The sequence below is a fragment of the Priapulus caudatus genome, unplaced genomic scaffold (genome assembly GCF_000485595.1).
Source record: "Priapulus caudatus unplaced genomic scaffold, Priapulus_caudatus-5.0.1 Scaffold424, whole genome shotgun sequence".
NCBI lineage: Eukaryota > Metazoa > Priapulida > Priapulimorpha > Priapulimorphida > Priapulidae > Priapulus > Priapulus caudatus.
In genome coordinates this window covers 211506-216637 of record NW_014577485.1, presented here as the reverse complement: position 1 = coordinate 216637, position 5132 = coordinate 211506, and positions in this window count along the sequence as shown.

Here is a 5132-nt window from a genome sequence, read left to right as displayed (position 1 = left end):
CATTCATTGTAGGTGAATAATTTCCATTTTATCACCATGTAAAATCTCTTTCTTACGCTTGCACGCCACATTACTTTTAGAGAACAATTTGAAATTTAGGAGGACCATCTAAAATTTAGGAGGACGATCTGAAATTTAGGAGGACCATCAAAAAATTTAGGAGGACCATCTAAATTTCAAACTAGATGGTCATGTGGAACATCTCTTTTTTTTCTCCTTATTTCTACCCCTGTCGCCAGCATCACGACGCAATACAGCAGCCTCAATAGTTTGGCCGTACTTCAACGGGCAGTGCACATTCAAAGCAGATATTCACGCGGGCACATCAGCTTAATCGTACGGATTAGTGCTTTACCACTATCGGTAAAAGATACATAACAGGGCACCAGGGGTAGAAATTAACTTTTGAACAATAGGAATTTTGAACTTTTGAACAACTTCCCTCAAAAAGTCCCTGCCCTCAAAAAGAGGGAGTCCGCGGCAAAATGAGGGGAGTCCGCGGCAAAATGAGGGGAGTCCGCAGTCTGAAGTTCAAAATTAAAGATATTAACAATAACGCATGTGCTTATTTTGAAGATTCATGCGGTTGCACGTCTGCCAAATTTTCTTTGGACATTTGCTGAAAAAAATACGGCAATTCCATGAGGCCGTGCTCTGGAATGAACTAGTTAGTATGGCAGAATTTTCAGGGAGTCACACGGACTCCTGCATATGTCAAATCAGGGAGTCCGGCAGTAAATCAGGGAGTATTTGACTCCGGACTCCCGTTAATTTCGCACCCTGGGGCACTTTACAGTACACACACATCTCGTTATCATCCTGCTCGACAGCGATACTTATATTTGTTCAGTATGACAACAAATATAGATAGTAACATAACAGACATTAACATAGATACACATATATTCAGTAAATCCTTACGTTAATGTTCCTTCCTGTCGTGCTTTTCTCAATATCCTACAATATCGTGTAATAGGTTTGTGATCGCACGTGCAGACAAGCAGTTTAGATTTCTGCGTGACAATTTGCTTCACGAGGCACGGTGCAGAGACCAGGTGATGTAAAATCTCACCGAGGGCCGAGGGTAGGTCGTGTTCGCTGCACGCACGCACCAGCGTGCGACCGACCTGTCTGAGGTTTCGCTGAACGCTCATACAGGCGTCACATGGTACAAGGATAGTTTCCTCCGTCTGTGACGACTTGCTGCACCAATCCTGACCAACGAGAAATAGGAGTACACAAGTGACTTTTCGTGAAAAAGCTTTTAAACGGTGTTAAAGTTTTATGTTAATAATTAAAGCAGCAAATAGGCGAAGGATAATTAAGTTGAGGAATTCCCTCTCTAGCAGCGTTATACCTCTATTACATGGCAAGAAAGTTGTAGCTACAACAATTTTATCTACATGTTATAACATTGAATTTGTTATAACAAATGTTATAACTGTTGTGTGCAGGTATTTATTATTCAGCAAAACGTATATTACATCAATATCATTACTAAAAACATAAATCACCTTAGAGATGCCTGGAGAGCTAGCCCTCGTAGATGGTGCTGCAAGCACTTGTAATGGACTACAGCCGGTCAAGCTCTGCCTCTTTGTCTGAAACACTTGCAATTCTTTGCATACTCCCATCTACAAAATAGCAATACAATAAGGCATATTCCTTCTTTCTAGAATTCATTTCAGAAAGGCGTACATCGTTCTTCGATTCAATAAAAAAAAACTGTACAGCTGTGCCGAGTACGGGGCTGCTCGAGCTAGAAGCGAACACCGGCAACATCTGTCACCCTAAAAACACACTTTTCTGTAGTTTTTCTTAAATTGAATGAGTAATTTTGTGGAGGGTATATATATATATGCTGCAAAATTGGTGCCACGGGATGATAATTTATCTGCAACGACACTAGGTGGTAGCATGGTAGCGTACGTGGCAGCAAAGACCGTCCGTATATACTGGTGCCAGAACTGAAAAAAAAAACAAGAAGCGCCAAAGGCAAAGCCTTTTAAGTAAATTTACCAAATTTTTATTTGCGTGTGGACAGTTTTAACACACATTTGTAATAGCATCGAGGACAATCTGCTTAGTTATTACGTTTGTTTGTTAGGAACACATGCAGCAGGCATGGGTGTATGCAGGGGGGGGGGTCGTGAGGGTCGTACGACCCCCCCAAAATTTTAAAAGGTCCACATTTTTTCCAAAGACATTTTTTTCGAGGGCCTTTTTACAATGACATAAATGATAATACAAACAACAAACACACACACACAAACACACGTACATACATTTATACATGCATACATACATGCACACACATGCCAAATTTGACAACCGTACGTTTGGCACGTGTCGTAGGCATGCCAGTGCTAGGGGGGTCTGGGGGCATGCCCCCCCAGAAAATTTTGTAATATATTTAAGCCATTTTCCTGCAATCTGAGGCATACTGTGGGCCATATTCTCATGTCTGATGACACTATCTCAACCCTAGACTCAACCTTCAAAACACTTTTCATTACTTTTCAGAGAGCGTACACAGTTAGGTTACTATATATAGTAATAATACATGTATTAAAACACAGGTAAGAATTGCAATTTCTCACAATTTCACGTGTTTTTGTATGTTTGCAACCATACTTTTTGGCGTCCATGCGTCAAGACAGACAATTCTCTGTCTGCTGCAAAGAAGCTTGATATATTGGGTGTAGATTCCACTGCACTCGCATAACTTGTACTTTTGAGAGCCTCTGGCAGTCACTCCTTCCTCCGTGCCCCACTGGAAAGTCTGTCTTGCATACCATGCAATAGCCATGATTAACACTGAATTGTACTGTAGGCTATACAGTTATACATACATTTTAAAAACTCATTTCTCATGCATTATGCTGAAATTGAAACAATCACATTTCTTTCTTTTTTCTTCTTCTACCTTCTTTCTTTTTTTTCTCTTTTTTTAAATCTCAGGGTGGATATTTGTACAGGCCATCCCCCCCTCCTTCAAGAGCGGGGGGATGCATCCCCCCGGGATTTACGCCCCTGCATATAACAAAGAATATCTACGCGGTAAAATACTTATACTATACGGAATATAGTATTCTATCTATACTCATGATCCTTATAATTGGCTTCTGGTAAAATGGCAGTATTACAACAACGTACAAATGAATATAACTATATCAGCGTTACACGAGCAGCCATGAACAGGGATCTCTATCTAGAATTACGATGTTGCGGAGCGAATAAAACACAACTATTAAATATTGGCTTTTGCGGGAGGAAGCCATATTCGTTATTCTTCGGTCGGTAAAAAAAATCGCCATGAAATGTATATGTACGACAGTTCGCGAACATCGCATGCGCCGTATAAGCCAGTGAGCAGGCGGTCATTTGCTAATCTACCAGACATTTACTTCGTATTTGCCTAGTTATTGCATTGTTTAAATTGCATTAATGCAAATTAAGAGCATTGATCCAGCGGCGTCACTAGGGTTGGTGTCACATGGTGCAGTAACTCATGGTGTCACCCCCATGGACCTCCTCCCGTACCAGATTATTCAGAATCCTTGGTAATGTTTTTTGTACTAACGTTACTCGTAAATCGTAATTCCCGTATATCACTGAATGTAATGGCAATAGTAGTGACATAAACTTGTAAAATTAAAATCACCCCTTTCATGGTGTCACCCGATGCGTTCCGCACCCCGCACCCCCCTTTTGACGCCACTGCATTGTTGGGAAAGATTTTCCTGATGACGGAGAGCGGATACATCGTGTCGTCTTCCGACCTTGACTACTAGGAACGGGCATATTTTGTAACGTGGGTAACTGGGAATGGGTCCCCGTTCACCCTCAGATAATAATTACTATCACATAATGTGCGCAGAAGCAGTGTCCTCGATATTTTTTATCATTGGGTTAGTGAGAAAAGTATTTTACGTGAAGAAATTGCCTGTACCTGTCGGTGTGTCGCTATAGACCTATAGTGGTGTCTGTCATAAAAAATATGTAATGGTTGCCTGACATAAAGTAAATTCTGTTAAGTTGACTGAAAAACTTTTCTAGTCTATCATGTAAATGACGTTGTCTACTTATAGCCAATTCTGTAAAATTGGACTATATCTAATTCTCACAGTCAAACGTGTAGGAGAAGCTGTCTAAAATTTGGTCAGTGGTTTATGTGTGTCTATAGCTTTTAATCAATCCTGTAGGGAAAATGTGTAACGTCTATAGTCACTCTAAGTTGTGCACTATCCAGTGGCGAAGCCAGGACTTTTTAACAGGTGGGGCCAAAGACAGCGAACTGCTCAAAATAGTTTATTTTAATGGTTCCTCCGTCTCCCTCTCCACACCCTACGCTCCTCCACCTCTCAGCTCTGCAATCTTTGTTTTGGGCGTCATGCAAAAATGCGACAGTTTTGTTCGTTATGCTCTGCTCCCAAACCCTAACTGTTTTGTGGCGGATCTAGGATTCCAAGTCGGGAGTGTAAAAAACAGGAGGAGAGTATGGGTGTCTTCCCCCAGAAAATTTTGAAAATGTAGATCGCAGGTGATGGTATTTGAGGCACTTTTGAGTGCATGTACAGCCTTCATTCTGACTACGATTCTCTTTTTAGTAAAACAATTCTTATTTATTTATTTTTTTAACTTTCGAATTAACAGGGGGGCCATGGCCCCCCTTGCCCCCTTCCCCCTAACTACGCCACTGGCACTATCTATCTCGTAATCGATCCGCTAGGTGGCAGGCACGGCAGTGCGTATGCCACAGTGTTATACTAGTTTAATTCCGAGCACAGCGGTTGAGAAACTAAATATATAAACTGGCTGCATAGTGCATACTTACACGCAGACTCACACGTCCATGCACACACACGCGCACGCACGTACATACACACGCATACGCGCGCGCACGTACATACACACGCCTACGCGCCCGCACGTATACGCGCATACGCATACGCGCGAACGCATGCACACACGCGCGCGTGTGTGTGTGTGCACACACACACACACACACACACACACACACACACACACACACACACACACACACACACACACACACACACACACACACACACACACACACACACACACACACACACACACACACACACACACACACACACACACACACA